Genomic DNA, 15,995 nt, shown 5'->3' with positions numbered 1-15,995 from the left:
TACAAGAAAAAAACAACCCCATCAAAAAGTGGGTGAAGGATATGAACAGACACTTCTCAAAAGAAGACATCTATACAGCCAACAGACACATGAAAAAATGCTCATCATCACTGGTCATCAGAGAAATGCAAATCAAAACCACAATGAGATACCATCTCACACCAGTTAGAATGGCAATCATTAAAAAGTCAGGAAACAACAGGGGTTGGAGAGGATGTGGAGAAATAGGAACACTTTTACAGCCATCCCATTACTGGGTATATACCCAAAGGATTATAAATCATGCTGCTATAAAGACACATGCACACGTATGCTTATTGTGGCACTATTCACAATAGCAAATACTTGGAACCAACCCAAATCTCCATCAATGACAGACTGGATTAAGAAAATGTGGCACATATACACCATGGAATACTATGTAGCCATAAAAAAGGATGAGTTCATATCTTTTGTAGGGACATGGATGCAGCTGGAAACCATCATTCTCAGCAAACTATTGCAAGAACAAACCAAACACCGCAAGCTCTCACTCATAGGTGGGAACTGAACAATGAGAACACTTGGACACAGGAAGGGGACCATCACACACCGGGTCCTGTCATGGGGTGGGGAGAGGGAGGAGGGATAGCATTAAGAGATATACCTAATGTAAATGAGAAGTTAATGGGTGCAGCACACTGACATGGCACATGTATAGATATGTAACAAACCTGCACGTTGTGCACATGTACCCTAGAACTTAAAGTATAATAATAATAAAAAAAAAAAACCAGAATCAAATATCATTATAGGACAGTAAAATACAATATCTGATTTAAAAAAATCACCCCTTGAAGTACTTTACCAACAGGCTGCATACAGAAGGCAGGTATACACATACGTAAAAGTTAGTTAAGCTGCAAATGAGATCTCTTCAGTTTATTATATATTTAATGGACATTAAGTATATATGCCATGTATTTATTTAATATATACCTATATATGTTAACACTGATTTTGTTTGGACTTGTTGCTGACTATTTTTTTGTTCCCTTTCTTTTTTTTTTCATTCTCTATTTTGATTAACACCAGCTACCATTTTAGACAGAATAATTAGTATTAGCTAATGCAACAAATAATCCCCAACTCTCAGGTGCATTAACACGGCACTCTTTTCTTTGTCATGATAAGTAAAATGTTAGTATTTTTGATGAGGTTGTCCTCCTGGACAATTTACCACGAAGTTGTGACTCTGAGATTCATGTTATTTGTACGTAATGGCTCTACCATGGCTCAGGTCCTCAGATTCCTCTCCAATATTCACTGCTGCCAGTAGTATGACAAGAACCAAAAGAACCCTTGGGAGACTGCAGTCACCGTCTTAGCCCCTCAGTGACACACACTATTCTTCCATCCATTCCCCAACATGTAATTACTGTTTCACTAGAAGCTGGTAAATGTCGTGCCTGGCAGGTGAACCACTCCCCAAAACACCTCTGCACAACAGAAAGGGAGAATGAATCTGGGCAGTTCAACAAGCAATCTGCCACAATTAATGCAAGCAAAGAAACAAACTATGCTCCACATACAAAGTGCATAGCCTCCACATTTAAACTCTCTAAACGGTTACTTAATCTATGTCTTATCTCTTGTTTTTCTCTAAAATCATCCCTTAAATTGGGCCTATTTATTTGAGTAAAATAAATTTTACACAGCTTTAATGTACAAATAAATTGTCACTGAAAGTTATAATTGCTTACAATTCATAAGATACAAGGAATTATTTGTCTCTTTCACATTTGCCAGTCTCTTTTTTAATGTACAGATTAGATTTTGTGCTTCTCTCATTCTGAATTTACAGGTGAAAGAATAAAATGATGGACCTAATCTGTAGATAGATGCATAGAGCATGATAAATCTCATCATTCTTCAGTATTTTTGTTCCCAAATAATTTTCCCCAGACAAAACTTATAATTTCTTACCAATACATTGTCATTTCAACTTTCTTTCTGACTACAATTGCTTTGAAAAAGTTATACCATTTTCTCTCTCTTACACCTGTAATCCCAGCACTTTGGGAGCATGAGGTGGGCAGATCACGAGGTCAGGAGATCGAGACTGTCCTGGCTAACACGGTGAAACCCCATCTCTACTAAAATACAAAAATTAGCCAGGCGTGGTGGCGCATGCCTGTGGTCTCAGCTACTCAGAAGGCCGAGGCAGGAGGATCACTTGAACCTGGGAAGCGGAGGTTGCAGTGAGCCGAGATCATGCCACTGCACTCCAGCCTGGGTGACAGAGTGAAACTCCATCTCAAAAAAAAAAAAAAAAAGAAAAAAAAAAACAATTTAATAAAATCTCGACACAGTAGTACCTCATTGGTTTTCACACAGCTATAAATAAATACCTGAGACTGAGTAATAATAAAGAAAAGAGGTTGGACTCACAGTTGTGAATGGATGGGGTAGTCTCAAGAAACTGACAATCTTGGCAGAAGGTGAAGGGGAAGCAGGCAGCATCTTCACAAGGCAGCAGGAGAGAAAGTGTGAGAATGAAGGGGGAAGAGCCCCCTTATAAATCCATCAGACCTCCTGAGAACTCACCACTATCACGAGAACAGCATGGGGAAAACTGCCTCCATGATCCAATCACCCCTTCTCCCTCCATTCGGGATTACAGGGCTCTCCCTTGACACGTGGGGATTAGAATGCCATGAAATTTAGTGGGAACACAGAGCCAAACCACATCACCCTCAAAGTATAATTTAGTGACCATCCATCTTTCAGAGAGCTGTATGTGCTCCTCCCAGTTCACTTGCCCTCTCACCCTGTCACACTGAAGCCTGGTCTATGCAACAACTTCCGACTTCTATGCTTTTTCTAGTTATATCCAAACAATAAGAGCCCCACAGGGAGACTGGACACAGGATGCATGGGAGTGTCAGGGTGTTTAATGTTCTGGGTTGATCTGTAACCCAACTCTGTGGGCTGGCTGGGTCCTTAGAGAGAACATCATTGCTTCTCTCAAGATGACCTCTTTTATAGGTCTCTATCTGTCTGTGTTCTGGTACAAGTCCTTCCACTTGTTCTTCCAGGCCTGGGGTAATAACAGCTCCTTCTGCTTTCGATCCTATATACTACTCTATCCTTTACTGTCTATTGCTTTATATCTAAAAAATACACAATTTCAAATGCATTGAAAAAAAACAAAAATGCCCATCATAATTTAAATATGTATTAGATTACCAATATATCCACACTGGATTGCACTGTTATTTGGCCATAAAAGATTTCAACCATATTATCATTACAATTTAATGTATATTATTATAAGAGAATACTACAGTCATTCTTCCTTTTAAGTATTAACAGTGATTATAAAATATTATGTATGGGATCAAAATTCTAGTGTAGCAGTACAAAACTGGATAGTCATTCAAAAATGATAATCATATTAAAATTGTATTTTGAATTTTACTTCTTAGCATAAATATGTACTTTAAAAATTATGAAAAAACCTCTAGAAAAGTACATGAATAGAATAAGAATCATTCATGTTTCTGTTACTGAAAGATACCCAATTTATTTATTTTGTCAATTTTTCAGTATTATTCACTGCATGCTAGAAAACGATGCATAGAGCTGATAGACAGCTAGAGATTTTATAAAACCCTTCATTCTTAACATATTTGATAAACTGATTATTTTCAGTAATTATTTATCTAACTTAATTTCTTTCTTATTTGATCAAACTGTATTTTTAAATAAAAGATTATTTTTGGTTAGGACACATGATCTTGGCTCCAAATTTAAAATAAAGAAGTGTATATTGTTATAGAATCTAGTTCTGTTTATCATGATGTCTGGTTCTCTTCCTTCCGAGAACATGAGATATCCGCATTTACATACTTCCTGAAGGGGCAGATAAAACCATGTTACTTGCTCTATACTGCCAAATAGCTGTATGTGTATATGAATAGATATGCGTCATTTCCATGGAGAAGCATTTACTTGCTAGTGCTAGTCTTTCAGGTCTCTCTTCTTCCCTTGAAAACAATCTTCAGTCTCTACGCATTTGGCTATTCTGGACATTCTCTAGAGATGGATTCACACAAGAAGTAACCTTCATGCCTGGCTTCTTTCATTTAGTATAGAACTTTAAAGATTCCTCCACATTGTAGCATATTCTTCCCTCCTCGTTTTTGACTCTCCATCAATAATCCAGGTTTCTGAAATTTTTATTAAAACCAAATAATGAAATGATTAATATGTGGTATCTTTTATTGAGTTATTTTCCATTTCATAATGTCTATCTGCCTTTTCAGAAGTAGAAAACTTTTAAAGGCACATATATATTTGCTTCTCCAGATGATCATTATTTAACTGAAAAGTACATGTTAACTCAGTGACTGCATTGGAACTTAAAGGAAAATGGAAACCTATTTTCTCTAGCTGTTGTAATACATTCTTCTAAATGTTTATAAAACATATTAGTCTTTTAATGACTTATTTACCTTCTGTAACTCAATGTGAAAGGAAATGTGAATCATACAAGATTTTGAAAATTGAGTCGATACATTCTAAGAACAAAATGTAGTAAAACCTTTATTTTGCTAACTTTTATAGTNAGATGATCATTATTTAACTGAAAAGTACATGTTAACTCAGTGACTGCATTGGAACTTAAAGGAAAATGGAAACCTATTTTCTCTAGCTGTTGTAATACATTCTTCTAAATGTTTATAAAAACATATTAGTCTTTTAATGACTTATTTACCTTCTGTAACTCAATGTGAAAGGAAATGTGAATCATACAAGATTTTGAAAATTGAGTCGATACATTCTAAGAACAAAATGTAGTAAAACCTTTATTTTGCTAACTTTTATAGTCTTAGACAATTTCCATGAAATTTGAATTACATAAATCTCCCTCTTTTTATAAATAGAAATGAACTGTATCTTAAAGGCTTCGGATCAGAAGGTACATTTTACTTTAATATATGTGAAGTTCTAAGACTCAACTCAGCAATGAAAAAGCTACAAATGAATTATTCACCCTGGGTATCACTGACAAAAAGGATTAAATAAATACATTTGATTTCTTTCTTCCGAAGCATAAGTTAGCTACAATAACAGAATAAGGCTTTATATTTCTTTTTTTGTACTATATTGCAAAATTCTTATCTAATGTAAATTGATACTTAACAACTTTTCTCATTCCTATGAGGATTTTAAAATCAATCCCTCTTTCAATAGTCTTAAAGTTAGTTTGCTATTATATATTTTCTTTGCTAAAAAATGTATATTTTCCATTATGTTATTGCTTGTTTCTTCTGCCTTTCCCTCTACCTCGTCATACCCACATTGATTCTTGAATATTAGGATCATGAGTTTAACCTCTTAGTTATTAATCATTGCATAATCCCAAATTTTAAAAAAAGTTTTTAAAAGAAGGGTTAAGCTGTAAAATGAATTGGACATATAAAAAACAAACATTAGGTAAGACATAATATGACCCATCAAAACTTTGTCATTTCCAATGACCCAGGGTCTTTCAGTCTTGTCCTTTGTATTTTTGTGTGGTTATCTAACAGGAGCTTTTTGAAATACTAGGACTCCTTGAGTAGGTGGGTACAAGCAGCCACCGAGCCAGTTCTAAGACGGTAGCCCTGCACTGCTGCTCATCGGTGAACGTAGTTCCACTTTCTAAAACATAGGGCTTTGGTGCTAAAAGCATCATTTGCCCTGGTACCTAAATGTCTGCTTTCCCAACACGTATGTCAGTGTTGATCCCCAACCCCCACAAAAGTACAACATGGGATTTTCCCCTATTCAGTAAAAACTTTATCTCAATACACAATGATTTTCAGTAAACTAGCCAGCATTATTCTGCACTTGCTACTCTGCAAAATCCATAAGAAATAGTAATAAATTTATCATCAGGGTATAGCAATATCTTTATAGTGTCATAACTTTTTATAAACGTTGCATGTATAAATTAATTTCATGTGTAAACTTTTCTAGGCTATAGTAACCGATTTTTAAATTAAATACAATTCTAGGCTTTGCTGTGAAGGTAATTTGTAGATGTTATTATTTACAATTGGATCATTTTAAGCAAAGGAGATCACTCTCGATAATGTGGGTAGGTCTCATCCAATTAGCTGGATGCTTTAAGAGCAAAAACTGAGGAATCCTAGAGAAGAAATTCTGCCTCAAGAATACAACATCGACTCTTGCTTGAGTTTCCAGCCGTGGGCCTGTTCTATACGTAACCAACTTGTCAGCATTCACAAATGTGTCCGTCTGGTAAAATAAAATTAACATGTGTGTTTTTGTATACTTTTATATATTCATAAATATACATAAGTTTTATATATATATGTATACATATGAAGTATTATATTTTATTATATATATTTTGATGTATAAACATACAATTTTTTTCACATAAAATATCTTTGTTTCATGTATATTTATCAACAACAGTAATAAATGAATATGTTATATGTTTGTAAAATTTTATACATTTTACACAATTTTATAAATACGGAATCCTTTTAAAATACTACATATTTTAACTACGTATTTGCAGCATATATTATATATATATATATATAATCTATTGATTCTCCTTCTGTGGAGAACCCTGACACAGTCACTACTTCTCTCTTCTGCAGCATCCCCTTTCTCTCCTTCTCTTCTTTCCTCTCTCCTTTTCTGTGCAGTGTTTGTACTGGCCAAGATAATTGTTGGGATTATAACCAAGACAGTCACTCCCTTCTTAGAAGTAGTCGTTCTTCATTTTACAATGCCTAACTGTGTGCTTGCTTACGAACTATGACAACTATCCTTGAAAGAAAGCCAAGGCTGTGAAATGTAAACTATCCAACCCTGGAAAAGTGCTGAGTCGTCAACCTTCAATCCTACTGCAGTCTTACTGATGCCTGCCAGACCACTAGATGATGGCCCATTACTCAAGACAATCATTGGAACACCCACTGACCTACACATAGTCAAATTCTGCACAGTTTCTCAAGCCCCTTGCCTATGAATCCCCTTTGGCCAGCCTGATAAATGAGAGATGGTCTCTGTGATGCAAGTCTTCCATCTCCTCGGGTTGTGGGTTCATGAATAAGCCTGCTTTTCCTCTCACCGACTCTTGTCTCTTTAGTTTTGGCTTTTGAGCTTTTGAGTAGAGAGCAGCTGAACCTGAGTTCAGTTACAGGATCTGGTTAAGGGGAACACGAGTTGAAGATCTATTTAGTCGGGTTCAGTGGGATATATTTATGTGGTTGTGGAGTGACTTCCCTCTAGATCGATGCTGATATTGATAGCCACCCCATTGTAATATCCTCCAAGGAATATACTCTTGCCCTCTGTGCTGACACTGTGACTAAATGTGCAGGGCAAGAGGTTACATCACATGGGAACATGCCTTTCAGAACCTGTCTCTAGAATAATGTCAGGAATAGAGAGGGAAAAATAAATTTTTTTTTTGAAAGATACAAGAAACTAGTCTTTAAAAAATTCTGTCACATCTTACAGCTCATATAAAATGCTAACTAGACAGGAGATTTTTTTTCTAAATTAAAAAAACCACTAAACTTTGGAGGAATTAATATGAAATAAAACGAATTTGAATAGCAACAAATAAGCCTGAATAATTTATGTAAGTGATCAATAAGAAATACATTTTGATTAACCATGATAGAAAATGAAAATTCTTATTAATCCTCTCTACAGAACATATTTAAAAATTGTCACATAATAAAGTAATCTAAAAGAAGGCAGCAAAAAAGTTTTTAAAAATACTATAGCTTTGTTTCAGGAAGTTAATTCAGAAATGTTTATCTGTATGGATTTTTATGTTTACAGGATATGTAAGCTTTGTAAAAATTTATTTGTAATTTGTTACCTTTATCTTTCTAAATAGTTGTTTCCTTTCCTACCTAATTTTGTATTCATCATGGTGTACGCTTTGTTGAATCAAGTTTAGCCTAAAGCTGCCTCCTTACATATTTTAAGTTTAGCCTAACGGTTTCTCTGTACATTGTGAACTATATATTCTAAATGAAATTGTCAACAGGCTGTAGCCTGCTCTTGTGCCAGTCACTGAGTTTAGGACAATCAAAGGTGGCCAACTGTGCAAACCATGTTCAAGTAAGGCAAACGCCAAGATGTAATCAATTCGGCTGTTTCTGTACCTCATTTCCATATTATGTGCATTACTTTTCTTTTTCTCTCTATAAATCTTTCACCAGGTGGCTGTGCTGGAGTCCCTGAGCCTATTCTGGCTCCAGAGGCTGCCCAATTTGCAAATTATTCTTTGGACAATTAAAGTCTTAAATTAAATCACCTAATGCTTTTATTTTAACAGATGATGTCAGAAGTAGGATCTGAAGTACAGTACAGTGTCTAACAACCCAAATGAGTGCTGAGTGACCAAGCGAGGCACCCACCAACCCCACTGTGTCCACTGCTTTCCCCGAGTAGCTGGGGATCACATGGTAAGTTCTCTTGGATTTCAAAGCTCCACAGATTTGTGTTTTGAGCTCTCCAAGTTTCTTTGAGCATATTTATGATCAAAACCGGGTTTGGGAGTAATGACAAAACTGGGGTTGGGAGTAATGACAGAAACTGGAGTGGTTCCAGGATCAGATCTGGTAATTAACTGGATTGGATCCAGTTACAGAACTCTTAAGTCTGACTTGGTCAGAAAGAAACTGGTAATAAATGGAAATATTACAAGATGTGTAAAATTTGGCTTTTGGAAACTCATAGAGATTTTTGTGTTCTACACCCTTTGTTTAATGTTTTGCATGCTTACGTAGGGAGAAAAAAAATATTGGCTAATTAGATCAAGGGAATCTGAGAGCCAAAGCCAATATTTGAGTTAAAAATGGGATCCTAAATTTTCAAAGAACTGTGTTCCTTCTGGGTTATACATGCATACACAGTAGGCACCAGAAGAAGGAAATTTTTACAGAAATGGTGAGATCTTGCTAAAAGTTAGTTACAGAGGAACACTCCAAATAAACAACACTGCCCTGAAGTGCAATTGAAAATGACAGCTCCCAAATTTGCCTCGTCTAGGGATGCCTATTGATATGCAGTAGCTTCTAAAAAGATTTCAGTATTTTCATTTAAAGCCTTTTTAAAAGGCAGATTAAAAGTGTAATTGACCAATTAATAGATAAAATGAAATCTGCTAACTTTTTGCTTAGTTACCATGCTGTCCCAAAAGTGGAAAGAAATATATCCTTGGCAAAGCCTTTATAAAAGGTAGGTCCTTGAAAAAAATAGACTTGCTTCTTTTATAGACATATCCATGCTGAGTCTCGGCAGGAAAAATCCTTTCTTGTGTCTATTCTTTAATGAACTCCACCCTGAAATCGGTAATTTTAACTAAACAAAAACAAACAAATAAACAAAATAAAACAGTAGCTAAGTAAAAATGAACACCATGTCAAACTAAAATACATTTTTATGGAATTTAATTGATTATCTTGACACTCTTTTGTAAAACAAATTTACATCTTTAAAGAAAATCTCCATTTTAAAAGATGTCTGCCTATGTACACTAGAAACTCTTACCAGTCTTTTAAATTTACAAAATAAGTCATAGCTTTGTTTAAGGTACTTTTTTGGCCATTTTATCTTAAGTGAACTTTTATTTGAATAATTGTTTTCACTTTTTGTTTGAGCAAATAATGATACAATACTTAGGCCTAATATCTTAGCTTTGTACTAATGAAATATAATTTTTTTCCACCTAAGAGCTGTCCCTTTAGAAATGCAAATTTGTTGCCTAGTTGACAATTGCTTAGGGCAATAAAACGGGTAACTGAAAGATTGATAGACTGAATGAGGAAAAGAAAAACGGTTTAAAAACCAGCAAATAAAGATCTTTTGTGAGCTGTAAAATCTACTTCTGTGTATTTGTATGTCTACATGTGTTATGTCTATATGATATTTGACAAATAAAGAGAGTTTTTAAATTGTTGATGAAATAGAAATGGCTTCAAAATTATTGGTTAAAAATAATTAGAAATTTGTTTGATTTGACTATGACGTTATGTTTTTGGTTTAAAGTCTCTGGATTCAGGGGTCTGGGTAGGTGGTCATGATGAGGTCTAGAGACATGTTCTTAGTCCCTGGATCAGCAGCTACAAGCCAGAATCAAGCTCAGAATAGCCCCTTTTCCCTCTCTTTCCCTGTTTTGCCTCCTGGCTGTTTTATGTTGGGCTGGATTCTTTAGGTGTAGTCTTTACAGTTGCTTTCTGTCCTGATGGACTTAGACAAGCTTTGATCTTCATAGTCCTCCTGGATACCACATGGTTGAGACCTAGAATTACTGGAGAAAGACATTAGGAAGGCTACCTGTTTCAAAGCTTCAAAATTCTTTTCAGTAGTTTAAAACCTTAAAGTCATGCTATGTTAAATTAAGTAATAGGCAATCATAAAATGTCTGAGTCATCTGTAAGCTAAGATACTGAAATACTAATTATTAAACATGAGTTTAAGTCTGTATACCTTAATATACTATTTTCATATGGTATAAAAAAGCTAAATATATATAGATATGTTAATAAACAATAATTAGAGAACTGTTTTAAAAAATTATAAAATTTTAAACTATGAAAATATAAAAAACCATTTTAAAAAAATATAAAATTATCTACACAATATTGATATACAAAATTTTAAAATTGGTTTCTTAGGCGTTATCCACTAGAATTTAGGGTTGCTAAGAGTTAAAAACTACATACATATAAGAGAAAAACAATTCTGTATACACATGTAGAACAAAAGCAAAATATGCATTTGATGAAGAAAACTTTAAAAGGTATAATATGTACGTATTAATTTTATATCTGGTTTTAAAGTTACTTAAAGGTTTCAATTGAAGGAGTAAAAAATAAATTATAAAAAACAAGATGAATATAAAAAGATGAGGGAAAATGTAAAAAATGAAAGGTTTACGGAAATTGTTGTGTTAGTTAAAAAGATGATAGATTTATTAAATTTATTTATGAGCGTTTTATTAAAATTTGTGTTAGTATTAATAATACAGCAATACAAAAGTAAAATTTGGTTTTCTTTTTTGAAAGAAAATGTTGGGTCTTGTATAAGAAGACAAGTAAAATGTTTTCATTAACCTTTTAAGTAAACTGCAAAAAGCGGGAAAAAAAAGAGCGGAAAAAAGAGGACAGATTCTGTTTCATGCTGTCTCTTAGGACTGATTGTTTAGAAGACTGAGTGTCCTTTATCAAAGGGTACAAGTTTTGTTTTAAAATCTTTTAATTATCACTTTGGTTAAATGAATGACTATTGTTTTCTGGTGAACTGTGATCCTTTTTTTGGTCAAGTGTTTTAAACCTTTGACATATTTGACAGGCTTTCCAAAATCAAATTTAAGATTTAAAATTAAGTATTTTTTGACCTATAACTTTTGGATGCTGCAGAGTGCCCCTAAAGCATACAAAAATTGTAAAGATGATTATTTGCCATGTTAAGTTACATGAGAAGTATTGTCAAAAGGAAATAAGGTTTACTTAGGTTATATATTTTCAGGTTATATATTAAGGAATATAAAATATAAAATAGATTTTCGAAAATTGTATGGGATTTCTAAAATTCTAATATGTCTGAGTATATGCTGTCAATCATAATTATGTTTATTATGTTAAATTATTGTAGACAACAGAAATCATCAAATTTCCTTGTCAATTGTGTCTTTATGACACAAACAGTTGTCATAGTTATTTAAAGTTATTTTCACAGCTAATTGCTTAATTCTGATGCAGTTTCTGAGAACTTCACAAGCAGGCAAAATCCTAGAATATGGTGTCTTTAAGGAAACTTATGGAAGGATGAAAAGGACTCTAAAAAGTACTCTTGAATACAGGTTAACTTTAGAATCATATTACTTGGACTGGGGCCAAATTTCTGGAACTTTAATGAAAAGGTTGACTGATTTATAAACCTGCTAACCCAAACAGACCCAAACTTGATTAAACACCAGTAAAATACTTTGCCAGATATTTACATTACATCAGCCAGTACTGAAATTGTTTAGATATACAGTTTGAATGAACTCCATAGTCTGATTCAAATTACCAGTGATAACCTATTAGTTATCAGTGCGATGCATCTAAATTGGAGAGACAACTGGTATTCAAGAGGATATCTGTCCAGTGTTAATTATGCACCATTGGAGAACCAGGAAAGCTGTCTCGTCCTTTCTGAGTCCTTAAAGCTTTTGTTATTATAAATTCTGCATTCCATGATTCATCCTTAAAAACACAAAATGATCCAAATTAAATATGTGTGTGTGTGTTAACTTTTTTTTTTTTTTTAATGGAATCTTCCTCTGTAGCCCAGCTGAAGTGCAGTGGCACAGTCTCAGCTCACTGTAACCTCTGACTCCCTGGTTCAAGCTATTTTCCTGCCCCAGCCTCCCTAGTAGCTGGGATTACAGGCATGCACCACCATGCCAGCTATTTTTTGTATTTTTAGTAGAGACACGGCTTCACCATGTTGGCCAGGATAGTCTCTATCTCCTGACTTTGTGATCCGCTCACCTAGGCCTCCCATAGTGCTGGGATTACAGGCATGAGCCACCATACCCGGCCTGTGTGTGGTGACTTCTAAATTGCTAAAATAGTTTATGACCAATGTAAATAAATGTGTGTGTACATATATATGTGTGCGTGTGTGTGCATGTGTGGTGACTTCTAAATTGCTAATATAGTTTATGGCAAATGGTTGGTTTATCAAACCCATATTCCTGGAAAGACTATCAAAATTTCAGGTACATTCTGCTATCTGATGGGTCATTTACATATTTATGAAGATATTTCATTCAATTGTTATTTTCAGTGCATGTTTTCTGGTTGTACAGAAGCTTTTCCGTGCAAGAAGGTTGATGTAGCTCATTATGCCATAGTGTATTTTCACCAGGTAAAGAAAGCTTTTCATGGTTCACTGACAGGACAATCAATCCCTTCACAATCTAGAACCCAAAGACTGGATCTTCTGAGAATATCAGAGAAAACTGACCTTGCCATCTACACTGCAGCAACACTTCAGGACCTTGAACCTTGAGTTCATAATCTCACACCTCATAAGTGTATTTCCACACTCTTGAAACTGTACAGTCATTGAAAACCTTAAGTTAAAGCTAATCAGGGAAGTTTCTCCCCAGAAGAAGATGGCATCCTTGATGTGGACAGCTTTTTCCCAAGATCATGGATCAAGACATCTCTAATATCTTGAGACTCTTATCCTTCTTTTTTTATCCCCCTTGCTTCTGCCTCTATGAACAACAGAGTGAAAAGAGGGTCTGTTGTGTGCACTCATGGGGTGTACTTTTATTTTTTGAAGAATTTTGCAGCCAGCTTTTTCCATGGATAATCTTATGCCTTCATAGATGAAAGTTGAAGGCCTAATGTAGGCAAATAATTTTTTTTTTTTTTTTTTTTTGAGACAGAGTCTGGCTTTGTTGCCCAGGCTAGAGTGCAGTGGCCGGATCTCAGCTCAATGCAAGCTCCGCCTCCCAGGTTCATGCCATTCTCCTGCCTCGGTCTCCCGAGTAGCTGGGACTACAGGCGCCTGCCACCTCGCCCGGTTAGTTTTTTGTATTTTTTAATAGAGACGGGGTTTCTCCGTGTTAGCCAGGATGGTCTCGATCTCCTGACCTCGTGATCTGCCCGTCTCAGCCTCCCAAAGGTAGGCAAATAATTTTAATGGTTCATATGTTGCTCCATGATCAGTCAGAAACAGAACATTTATTCACTCTTCTTAACTCACATCATGGATTAAAGAGAACAGTTCCGAGGCCTTCACTATTCTAGAAGGGCATCATTTGTTAAGTCTTTTTTCCCCCCCATGGTTTGGCGTAAATGAGGCAATCACTAGGAATTTATCCCTCATGATAGGTTGCACAGCAAATTCTACTGTAAAGCCTATGGATGCATAGCAGACTGAATTCTCTTGTGAAAGTTACGCTAAATAAATAGAATTGCTCTAGATTACTTACTGGCTAAACCTGAAATATTTGTGCAGCTGCTGGGACTTGTTGCCGGTAGAGAAATACATCACATTGGGTATTACAGAGATTCAGTTATTGGGATTAACAAAGAGACTACTTAGCTGAGGTGAGCATAGTCTATCTAGCTCATTTTTTGATTTATTTGACTTTTCATTAGTTTGGTTTATGGGGACCCTGGCTAAGGAGCCTACATCAAACCATTGGTATTTTCCTCCTGATAGTCATAATAGTAGTCTCCCTGGTACACTGAGTTCTCTCAAAAGTTTTAAATGTTTGCTTGCAGCCATCCCTAGAATGTCAAATGGTCTCTCTTTAACTACAATGACAAGAACTGAGTCAAATTTGTGGCCATGATGGCAATGTGAACAATGAACAACCTGCGGAGACCGGGAACTCAAAATTACGGTAACTGAGAACAGTGTGAAGGCCCTAAGTTTTGGCCACACTCTTACCTAAGTGAGAACTTGCCCAAAAGGGGCAAATTTTTTAAACGAAATTATGGGAGGCCATTGTTTTGCACTAAGCTTGGGCACTAAGCCCCAACAGACAAAACTAAACCAAACTGGAGTCTAAAATGTAACATAATCAAACTGACTTTAAGGAAACACATAGATCCTAGAAAAGACTAGGTTTTGTTCTTATCCTGTAAATAGGACATTCTGGCATAAGGAGGTACCCTCTACTGTAACCCTTACAAAAAATAACCTGAAGTCTTTGTTCCCACCTTACGAAACTCACTGTTCTATTATTTTACAGTGGGCTTCAAGATTAAATAAGTACATTTACAACAGTGATAATGACATCAATGACTAATGTTTTGGTCAATCTCAAAATTGAGAGGATGACCAAAGGGGGAGAATTATTAAATCAAGTTTAGCCTTAAGATGCCTCCTTACAAATATTAGTTCAGCCTGAAGATTTCTCCATACATTGTGAACTATAACCTAAATGAAATTGTAAACAGACTGTAGCCTACTATTGTGCCAATCACTGAGTTTTGGCCAATCAAAGGTGGCCAACTGTTTAAACCATGTTCAAAGAAGGCAAACACCAAGCTATAACCAAATTCGTCTGTTTCTGTACCTCACTTCTGTGTTCTGTACATCACTTTCCTTGTTTTGTCCATAAATCTTTTTCCACCATGTGGTTGAGCTGCAATCTCTGAAACTACTCTGGTAAAAATTTCTAATATCTTAAAAAACAAAACAAAACAAAAACCAGGAAGACTGGTAAATTGCATCACATTCTTATATAGACTTGCAATTTCACATTTTAATGTGATTTTATATTAATAAAATTAACTGTTATATGACCACTGTAGAAAGCTGAGTTTTATTGACCAAAGAGACTTTAGGGATAATCTAGCATGATTCTATATTAGCAACAAGAGAATTTAGATTTAGAAATGCTAAGGAAGTAAGATCACACATTTGGGGCAGACTTACAACAAGTATACAATATTTCACCATCTTGCCACCCCTTCATGGTTGTAGTAATACAATTATTCTGTTAAGATTCATTCTTGGCTGTGCACAGTGACTTGTGCCTGTATACCCTGAACTTTAAGAGGCTGAGGAGGGCAGATCACCTGAGGTCAGGAGTTCGAGACTAGCCTGGCCAACATGGTTAAAACCCCATCTCTACTAAAAATACAAAAATTAGCTGGGCATGGTGGCACATGCTTGTAGTCCCAGCTACTTGAGAGACGGAGGCAGAAAAACTGCTTGAACCCAGGAGGCAGAGGTTACAGTGAGCCAAGACCGTGCCACTGCACTCCAGGCTGGGCAACAAAGCAAGACTCCACCTCAAAAAAAGAAAAAGATTCATTCTTTATATTAAAAAATGTATTGTCATTTTACAGTAGTAATTTGCATATATGCATTATCACTATCAATATTCAATAAGTAAGCAAATTTATACCTATGTTCTGCAAATTTAACAGCTATAAAACATTTAT

General features: G+C 35.2%; 1 long non-coding RNA gene across 1 annotated transcript in view; it reads left to right on the top strand.

Annotated features, from left to right (window-relative positions):
* LOC108522171 (uncharacterized) overlaps positions 1-15,995 on the top strand; it is an 87,429-nt gene that overhangs the window by 44,889 nt on the left and 26,545 nt on the right. Inside the window, exon 3 of the long non-coding RNA XR_001883394.1 lies at positions 8,363-8,492. This is a non-coding gene — a long non-coding RNA (uncharacterized LOC108522171). The remainder of the gene's footprint in view (positions 1-8,362; positions 8,493-15,995) is intronic.

This window comes from Rhinopithecus bieti, unplaced genomic scaffold (assembly GCF_001698545.2).
Source record: "Rhinopithecus bieti isolate Rb0 unplaced genomic scaffold, ASM169854v2 scaffold_63725, whole genome shotgun sequence".
Lineage (NCBI taxonomy): Eukaryota > Metazoa > Chordata > Mammalia > Primates > Cercopithecidae > Rhinopithecus > Rhinopithecus bieti.
The sequence above is the reverse complement of the archived record's forward strand: the minus strand, read 5'-3'. Positions and strand labels throughout refer to the sequence as shown.